The 10,314-nt window shown below is 56.2% G+C and overlaps 1 protein-coding gene across 1 annotated transcript in view; it reads right to left on the minus strand.

Moving 5' to 3' along the window:
* Positions 1 to 8,882, minus strand: part of pbk (PDZ binding kinase) — a 34,060-nt gene extending 25,178 nt beyond the window's left edge. The window contains exon 1 of the mRNA XM_060821035.1: positions 8,813 to 8,882. The gene's annotated coding sequence lies outside the window, so the exon portion shown is untranslated. The remainder of the gene's footprint in view (positions 1 to 8,812) is intronic.
* Positions 8,883 to 10,314: the final 1,432 nt, after the last annotated feature.

Raw genomic sequence — 10,314 nt, forward strand, 5'->3', positions numbered from 1 at the left:
ACAGGCACCCACTCACACACCCCTACACCATTCCGACACACACACACCCCCTGAACATGGCACCAACACAGACCCCGCCCCCCCTACTCAGACACAGGCACCCACACACAGCCATCCCCCCACTACCCCAACAGACTGACAACACACACCCCTTCTACTCCAACACAGGCAACCATACACAGACCCCCCCCCACACCATTCCGAACATGGCACCAACACAGATCCCACCCCTCCAGTCCAAAAAAGGCGCACAGACTGACACAGACACCCCGCTACTTCAACACAGGCTGACACACAGACCACGCCCCCTTACTCCGACACAGGCTGACACACACAGACCCCAGACTCCCTATTCCGACACAGGCTGACACACACAGACACCCCCCAACTCCGACACAGGCTGACACATACAGACCACGCCCCCTTACTCCGACACAGGCTGACACACACAAACCACGCCCCCTTACTCCGACACAGGCTGACACTCACAGATCCGCAAGTACGACAAAGACTGCCACACACACACACCCCTTACTACGACACAGGCACCCACACACAGACCCACCGCCCCCACCCCCCACGCCAACATAGACACCCTTTTACTCCGACAAAGACTGACACACACAAACCACCAACTCTGACACAGGCTGACACACACAGACACCCCCCTATTCCGACACAGGCTGACGCACACAGACCATCCCTCCAACTCCAACACAGGCACCCACACACAGACCCCCCAACTCCATCACAAGCACCCACATACAGAACCCCCCCCCACTCTGACACAGGCACACAACCAGACCCCCCCTCCTACTCCGACACAGGCACCGATACACAGACACCCCCTACTCTGACACAGGCTGATACACACAGACACCCCCGCCAACCCCGACACAGGTTGACACACAGACGAATCCCCCACTCCGACAGACACCCACATACTCCGCTACTCTGACACAGGCACCCACCCCCAAACCCACCCCACTCCAATACAGACTAACACACACACAGATACCCACTCAGACACAGACTGACACACATAGATACCCCGCTACTCCGACACAGGCACCCACACACACCCCACCCCCCTACTCCGACACAGGCTGACAGTCTGCTACTCCAACATAGGCTGACACACACAGACACCCCCCCGCCCAATCCGACACAGGCACCCACACACAGATCTCCTCCCCAACACCAACATAGATACGATACACAGATAACCCCCCTACTCCAACACAGGCCCCCACATACAGACCCACCCTATTCCAACACAGGCACCCACAGAACCCTCCCCCCCACTCCAACACAGGCACCCAGAGCCAGACTCGCCCCACTCCCACACAGACTAACACACACGCACAGATACCCACCACCCACTCAGACACAGACTGACACACATAGACACCACTTACTCCAACACAGGAACCCACACAGACACCCCACTACGCCGAAAATGGAACCAACACAGACCTTGCCCCTCCACTCCAAAAGATGCACAGTCACACATAGACATCCCTTACTCCAACACAGGCTGACACACACAGACACCCCGCTATTCCGACACAGGCTGACGCACACAGACACCCCGCTACTCCAACACAGGCACCCACACACAGACGACACCCTTCTACTCCGACATAGACTGACACACACACCACCAACTCCGTCACAGGCTGACGCACACAGACACCCCGCTACTCCAACACAGGCTGACACACACAGACACCCCGCTATTCCGACACAGGCTGACGCACACAGACCACCCCCTCCAACCCCAACACAGACACCCACACACAGACACCCCCTACTCTGACACAGGCCGACACACAGACACAGGCACCCACACACAGACCCCGACCCTCTCCAAGTCCGGCACAGGCATCCATACACAGAACGCCCCCTATTCAGTCATGGGCCCCCACACACAGACCTCCCCCCAACTCAGACATAGGCACCCACACACAGAACCGCCCTACTCCAACAGAGGCACCCACAGCCAGACTCCCCATAATCCGACAGACGAACACACACACACAGCCCTTCTACTCCTATACAGGCACCCACACCACTACAACACAGACTGATATACACAGATACCCCCTACTCCAACACAGACAACCCCCACACAGATAGACAACCCCCCACACACACTCCCCCTACTCTGACACAGGCACCCACACACAGAACCCCCCCCACTCAGACATAGGCACCCAAACACAAAACCCCCCTACTCCGACACAGACACCGATACACAGACACCCCTCCTACTCCGACACAGACTGACACAAACAGACATCCCTCCACTCCTACCCAGGCTGACACACACACCCACTCCGACACAGGCATCCACACACTGACAAGACCCCAGCACTGAGACAGGCACCCCCCCCCAACTTCGACACAGCCACCCCTCCCCAACTCCGACACAGGTACCCACACACAGGCAACCCCCCCCAATTCCGACACAGGAAACCCCCACTCTGACAAAGGCTGACACAAACCCCCATATTCCGACACAGGCGCCGACCCACTCCGACGCAGACAAACACACAGACGAAGACCCACTCCGACAGACTTACACGCACATACAGGCACCGAACCACTCCAACATAGACTGACACGCGCACACAGGCACCGATTCACTCCGAGAGATTGACATGCACACACAGGCACTGACCCACTCCGACAGACTGACACACAGACACCGACCCACTCTGACACAGACTGACATGCACACACAGGCACCGACCCACTCCGACAGACTGACACACAGACACCGACCCACTCTGACACAGACTGACATGCACACACAGGCACCGACCCACTCCGACGCAGACTGACACGCACACACAGGCATCGACCCACTCCGACAGACCAACACACACACACACAGGTGCTGACCCACTCCGATGCAGATAGACACACGGACGCTGACCCACTCCGACATAGACGCCGACCCACTCCGACGGACTGACATGTACACACAGGCACCGACCCACTCCAACAGACTGACATCACGTGTACACACACATGCCAACCCACTCCGACACTGACACACAGAAGCCGGCCCACTCCGACGCAGGCACCGAACCACTCCAACGCAGACAGACACAGACGCCGACCCACTCCGACAGACTGACACGCACACACAGACAATGACCCACTCCGGCAGACTGACATCACTCACACACACAGGCGCCGACCCACTCCAACGCAGACACACAGGCACCGACCCACTCCGACAGACTGACACACACACACAGGCACCGACCCACTCCGACGCAGACACACAGTTAAAGACCGACTCCGACAGACTGACACGCGCACATGGGCACCAACCCACTCCGACAGACTGACACACACCCACACAGGTGCCGTCCCACTCCAACAGACTGGCGCACACACACAGGCACTGACCCACTCCGACAGACACACACTGGCACAGGCGCCAACCCACTCCGACGTTGACAGACACACAGGCGCAGGCCCACTCCGACAGACACTCTCTCTCTCACTCACACACACACACACACACAGGCGCCAACCCACTCTGACGCAGATAGAGACACAGACGCCAACCCACTCCGTCGGAGACAGACACACAGTTGCCGGCCCACTCCAACAGACTGACACGTACACACAGGCACCAACCCACTCTCCGACGCAGATAGCCACACAGATGCCGACCCACTCTGACACAGACAGACACGCACACACAGGCACCGACAGACTGACACACACAGGCACAGCACCGACCCACTCTGACAGACTGACACGCACACTCAGGCACCAACCCACTCCGACAGACTGACACGCACACTCAGGCACCAACCCACTCTCCGACGCAGATAGCCACACAGATGCCGACCCACTCTGACACAGACAGACACGCACACACAGGCACCGACAGACTGACACACACAGGCACAGCACCGACCCACTCTGACAGACTGACACGCACACTCAGGCACCGACCCACTCCGACAGACTGACACGCACACTCAGGCACCAACCCACTCCGACAGACTGACACGCACACTCAGGCACCAACCCACTCCGACAGACTGACACGCACACTCAGGCACCAACCCACTCCGACAGACTGACACGCACACTCAGGCACCAACCCACTCCGACAGACTGACACGCACACTCAGGCACCAACCCACTCCGACAGACTGACACACAAACATTCTAGCTTGGAGTGGTGCTGGAAAAGCACAGCAGTTCAGGCAGCATCCAAGGAGCAAGGAAATCGACATTTCGGGCAAAAGCACTTCGTCAGGAATAATCCTCCTCGGATAGTGCCTGAACTGCTGTGCTTTTCCAGCACCACTCTAACATAGAATCTGACACACACACACACACACACACACACATACACCCAACCCACTACGACAGAATGACACACATACACACCACCAATTCTGTCACAGGCTGACGCACACAGATCTCCCCTCCAACTCCAACACAGGCACCCATACACAGACCCCCCCAATTCCGACATAGGCATCCACACACAGACCCACCACCCCTGACCCCCGAAACAGGCACCCTCACACAGAACCCCACTACTCCAACACAGGCACCCACAACCAGACCCCCCCTACTCTGACACAGGCACCCACACAGACCACCCCTCCCCCCCCCACTCAGACATAGGCACCCAAACACAAAACCCCTCCTACTCCAACACACATAGACATCACCCCACTCCGACACTGACTGACACACAGACATCCCCCACTCTGACACAGGCACCCCCCCCCCCAACTCAGACACAGACTGACATACACACACAGGCACCGACCCACTCTGACAGATTGACATCTCTCTCACACACACACACGCGCCGACCTACTCCGACGCAGACAGACACACAGGCGCCGACCCACCCCGACAGACTGACACACACAGACACAGACATCGACCCACTCCTACAGACTGACACACACATACCCACACAGGCGCCGACCCACTCCGACGCAGACAGACACACAGGCACTGACCCACTCCGACACAGACAGACACACAGGCGGCGACCCAGGCAGACACACAGGCGCTGACCCACTGTGACTGACAGACACACACACACGCACACACACACACAGGCACCATCCCACTCCGACAGACTGACACACACAGGCACAGGCGCCGACCCACTCCGACGCAGACAGACACACCGTCGCCAACCCACTCCGACAGACTGACACGCGCACACAGGCACCAACCCACTCCGACAGACTGACACACACACACATTCTAGCTAAACGTGGTGCTGGAAAAGCCCAGCAGTTCAGGCAGCGTCCGAGGAGCAGGGAAATCGACATTTCGGGCAAAAGCCCTTCATCAGGAATAATCCTCCTCGGATGCTGCCTGAACTGCTGTGCTTTTCCAGCACCACTCTAACCTAGAATCTGACACACACACACACACACACACACACACACACCGACCCACTCCAACAGACTGACACACACAGGCATTGACCCACTCCGACAGACTGATGCAGGCATCGACCCACTCTGACAGACTGACACACATACTCACCAACTCCGTAATAGGCTGACACACACAGACACCCCGCTACTCCGACACAGGCTGACGCACACAGACACCCCCTATTACGACACAAGCTGACGCACCCAGATCTCCCCCTCCAACTCCAACACAGGCACCCATACACAAAATCCCACTACTCCAACACAGGCACCCACAACTAGAACCCCCTTCTCCGACACAGGCATCCACACACATATCCATCCACCCACCCAACCCCCGAAACAGGCACCCACATACAGAACCCCACTACTCCAACACAGGCACCCACAACCAGACCTCCCTATTCCGACACAGGCACCGATACAAAAAATCCCCCTACTCCAACACAGGCGTCCATAGACAGAACCCCCCCCCCCCCCCCCCAACTCAGTCATGGGCACCCACACACAGACCTCCAACCCCACTCAGATATAGGCACCCACACACAGAACCTCCCTACTCCAACACAGGCAGACATCCCCCCAACTCCGACAAACATAGACATCCCCCCACTCCGACACTGAATGACAGATATAGACATCCCCTACCCGACACAGGCACCCCCCCAACTCAGACACAGACTGACACACACACACAGGCACCGACCCACTCCGACGCAGACAGACACACAGACGTCGACCCACTCTGACGCAGACACACAAGCGTCAACCCACTCCGACGCAGACAGATACACAGATGCCTACCCACACTGACACAGACACCAGCTCACCCCGACAGACTCTCTCTCTCACACACACACACACACACACGCCGACCCACTCCGACGGACTGACAAACACACACACATACAGGCACCGACCCATTCCAACAGACTGACGCGCAGACGCCGACCCACTCCAACACAGACAGACGCGCAGACGCCGACCCACTCCGACGCAGACACCAACCCACTCCGACAGACTAACACACACAGACGCCGACCCACTCCGACAGACTGACACACACACAGAGACACAGGCACCGACCCACTCCGACAGATTGATTCACACACAGAGGTGCCGACCCACTCCGACGCAGACAGACACACAGGCGTCAACCCACTCCGGCGCAGACAGACACACAGGCGTCAACCCACTCCGACAGACTGACACACACAGACACAGGCGCCGACCCACTCCGACAGACTGACATGCACACACAGGCGCCGACCCACTCCGACAGACTGACACGCGCACGCATGTGCCGACCCACTCCGACAGACTGACACGCGCGTGCATGGGCCGACCCACTCCGACAGACTAACACGCGCACACAGGCGCCGACCCACTCCGACAGACTGATTCACACACACAGACACAGGCACTGACCCACTCCGACAGACTGATTCACACACACAGACACAGGCACTGACCCACTCCGACAGACTGATTCACACACACACACACGGAGGCGCCGACGCAGACAGACACACAGGTGTCAACCCACTCCGGTGCAGACAGACACACGGGCACCTACCCACTCTGACACAGACACCAACCCACTCCGACAGACTGACACACACAGACACAGAGGCACCGACCCACTCCGACAAACTGACACACACACACAAAGGCACCGAACCACTCCAACAGACTGACACACACACACACCCACACAGGCGCCGTCCCACTCCGACCCAGACAGACACACAGGCACCGACCCACTCCGACAGACTGACACACACAGACACAGAGGCACCGACCCACTCCGACAAACTGACACACACACACAAAGGCACCGAACCACTCCAACAGACTGACACACACACACACCCACACAGGCGCCATCCCACTCCGACCCAGACAGACACACAGGCGCCGATCCAGACAGACACACACACCCCCATACAGGCGTTGTCCCACTCCAACGCAGACAGACACACAGACGCCTACCCACTCTGACACAGACACCAACCCACTCCGACGCAGACAGACACACCGTCGCCAACCCACTCCGACAGACTGACACACACACATTCTAGCTAAAAGTGGTGCTGGAAAAGCACAGCAGTTCAGGCAGCATCCGAGGAGCAGGGAAATTGACATTTCAGGCAAAAGCCCTTCATCAAGAATAATCCTCCTCGGATGCTGCCTGAACTGCTGTGCTTTTCCAGTACCACTCTAATCTAGAATCTGACACACGCACACACCCAACCCATTCCGACAGACTGACACACACACACACAGAGGCACCGACCCACTCCGACAGATTGACACACACAGGCATCGACCCACTCTCAAACCACCAACTCCGTAATAGACCGACGCACACAGACACCCCGCTACTCCAACACAGGCTGACGCACATAGACATCCCCTATTCCGACACAGGCTGACACAGATCTCCCCCTCCAACTCAGGCACCCATACACAGAACCCCACTACTCCAACACAGGCACCCACAACTAGACACCCCCTACTCCGACACAGGCACCCACACACAGACCCACCTACCCCTCACTCCCGACACAGGCACCCACACACAGACCCACCTACCCCTCACTCCCGACACAGGCACCCACACACAGACCCACCTACCCCTCACTCCCGACACAGGTACCCACACAGAGAACCCCACTACTCCAACACAGGCATCCACAACCAGACCCCCATACTCTGACACAGGCACCGATACACAAACAGCCCCCTACTCTGACACAGGCATCTATGCACAGACACCCCCCCTCCAATTCCAACACAGGCATCCATACACAGAACCGCCCCCCCTACTCAGTCATGGGCACCCACACAGAGACCTCCAAACCCACTCAGATACCCACACACAGAACCGCCATACTCCAACACAGGCACCCACAGGCAGACATCCCCCCGACTCCGACAAACATAGACATCCCCCCACTCCGACACTGAATGACAGATATAGACATCCCCTACCCGACACAGGCACCCCCCCCCCCCCAACTCAGACACAGACTGACACACACACAGACCCTCCTACTCCAACACTGACACCCAAACACATCTTCCCCAAATTCCAAGACACAGTCACAAGGCGAGCAATGTTTATTCCCCACCACTCAGGTGGTGGACATTGAGCCGTTACCCCCGCCCCCCCCCCCGGCAGTTGGACATTGAGCCGTTACCCCCCCCGGCAGTTGGACATTGAGCCGTTACCCCCCCCCGGCAGTTGGACATTGAGCCGTTACCCCCCCCCCGGCAGTTGGACATTGAGCCGTTACCCCCCCCCCCGCCCCCCGGGCAGTTGGACATTGGGCCGTTACGCCGCGCGCACAGCCGCCTCTCACCTATTCACCGGGTTCTTGCTCTCGCGCTCACTCAGTTTGAAATACCCCGGTGCACCGCGGGAACTGAGTTCACGGTTTGAGCGAGACGGAATCGCGCATGCGTACTTTTGCAAGCCTCGTGAACACTTGCCGTTTCCTGTCAGTCTGTTGTCAAGTTAAAAATCACACAACACCAGGTTCTAGTCCAATAGGTTTAATAGGAAGCACACTAGCTTTCAGAGCGATGCTCCTTCATCAAGTGATAGTGGGGGCCAACACCTTCCACATATTGTCTAGCCATCACCATTGTTAACAGCTAACACGAGAATGCAACTTTTTTAAAAAAAAGTTTTGTGATTTACACATGAAAGTGAAACTATCACTGTATTCTAATAGATGAAAGGCTTAACAGACAATCAATTTTTCAATGTATAATTTCAGTTACATCACAATGTAAATTTTTGCTATAAACTCTGTGTTTGGATTGAGCCCTCCACTATCACCTGATGAAGGAGCATCGCTCCAAAAGCTAGTGTGCTTCCAATTAAACCTGTTGGACTATAATCTGGTGTTGTGTGATTATTAACTTTCTACATCCCAGTCCAACACCGGCATCTCCAAATCATGTTGTGTTGTCAAGTTGTTCGTGTGTCACTGAGTTTTGGCTTCACTCAGCTTCATCCATCACCGAACTCTGTCTTCTCTTTCACGGAGCTTTATCTTTACCGAGTTTCAACTTCACAGGGCAAGAGAGCAAACGGCGATTCTGTGCGAGTGTAGATACTTTAATAGTGAAACGTTGGGGCTTAGATCTCATGCATTTTAGGATTAGGCCACGTTCTGGCAGTGAGTACAGCCCTAATATGATGAACATGTCAAATCTCTCTGCCCCTGTTCACAACCTCACAGGATAGCTACTGTTTAGCCATTTATCGAAATTCATCCTTGCTGCTTGGAGTTTTCACTGATTCTTAACTGCCCTGTGAACAAGTGACTAACTGTGGGCAAAAGAGACAAAGTACACTCTGTTTTGTGTGTGGCAAGGGTGGTCGCTGGTGAGAATTGCTGACTGATAAATGGGCTTCATAGAATCCTGTAGTGGAGATAAAGGCTATTTCGCCAATCGGGTCCACACTGATCCTCCAAAGAGCATCCTACTCTATCTGCATAACCTTGTATTTACCTTGGCTGTTTCATCCAACTTGCGCATCCCTGTACACTGCAGGGCAAGTTAGCTTAGCTAATCCACCTAACCTGTACATCTTTGGGCTATGTGAGGAAATTGGAACACTCAGCAGAAAGTTATGCAGACACGAGAAGAATATGCAAACTCCACACAGACTGTCACCCAAGGTTGGAATCAAAACTGGATCCCTGGTGCTATGAAGCAGCAGAGCTAACCACTGTGCCGCCATACCGCCCCTATAATACCACTCAGCCACCTCCTCCCTGACTGGGATTGGGGTAGTGGAGATGGGAAGAAGGGTTTCTGACCCACACAGTCAGATGCTACAGGTCAGATA

The sequence above is a fragment of the Hemiscyllium ocellatum genome, chromosome 3 (genome assembly GCF_020745735.1).
Source record: "Hemiscyllium ocellatum isolate sHemOce1 chromosome 3, sHemOce1.pat.X.cur, whole genome shotgun sequence".
NCBI lineage: Eukaryota > Metazoa > Chordata > Chondrichthyes > Orectolobiformes > Hemiscylliidae > Hemiscyllium > Hemiscyllium ocellatum.